Raw genomic sequence first — 531 nt, 5'->3', positions numbered from 1 at the left:
CTCAAAGTGGGTTCCTCGTCATCGAATTACAATACTAATTGTATTATTTGTAATTGCTGATATTAAAGCAGTGTTTCTCAGCCGGATTTGCCAGACGATCCCCGCATCCAGGTTCTGGTCGTCATGACCCCCCCCCCCCATTATCTCTAAGGGTGGAAAAATTATTGATACTTCCTGGCGCACAAACGTGATACGTGTACCTCGAGGACTCAGTGTTGACTCCGCGCAGATAGCTCTTGACCCCCTCCCCCTCCCCCGGAAACCTGCTCGCGACCCCACAGTTTGAGAAACACTGTCTTAACTCAGTGTTGAATTTGTTTTAAGTATGTGAAATCTAACCAACTTCCTATTGTTACAGAAACATCAAATATTAGTGTTTTTATCACTGCACGTATTACAAATAGTAGTGTTTTTATATCACTGCACGTATTACAAATAGTAGTGTTTTTATATCACTGCACGTATTACAAATAGTAGTGTTTTTATATCACTGCACGTATTACAAATAGTAGTGTTTTTATATCACTGCAC

General features: G+C 40.7%; 1 protein-coding gene across 1 annotated transcript in view; it reads left to right on the top strand.

Annotated features, from left to right (window-relative positions):
• Positions 1-531, top strand: part of LOC106476634 (dual oxidase-like) — a gene marked incomplete at its 5' end in the record, with an annotated part of 5,232 nt that overhangs the window by 2,257 nt on the left and 2,444 nt on the right. The gene's annotated exons all lie outside the window — the stretch shown is intronic.

This window comes from Limulus polyphemus, unplaced genomic scaffold, assembly GCF_000517525.1.
Source record: "Limulus polyphemus unplaced genomic scaffold, Limulus_polyphemus-2.1.2 Scaffold11075, whole genome shotgun sequence".
Lineage (NCBI taxonomy): Eukaryota > Metazoa > Arthropoda > Merostomata > Xiphosura > Limulidae > Limulus > Limulus polyphemus.
This window is presented reverse-complemented; position numbering and strand designations above follow the sequence as displayed.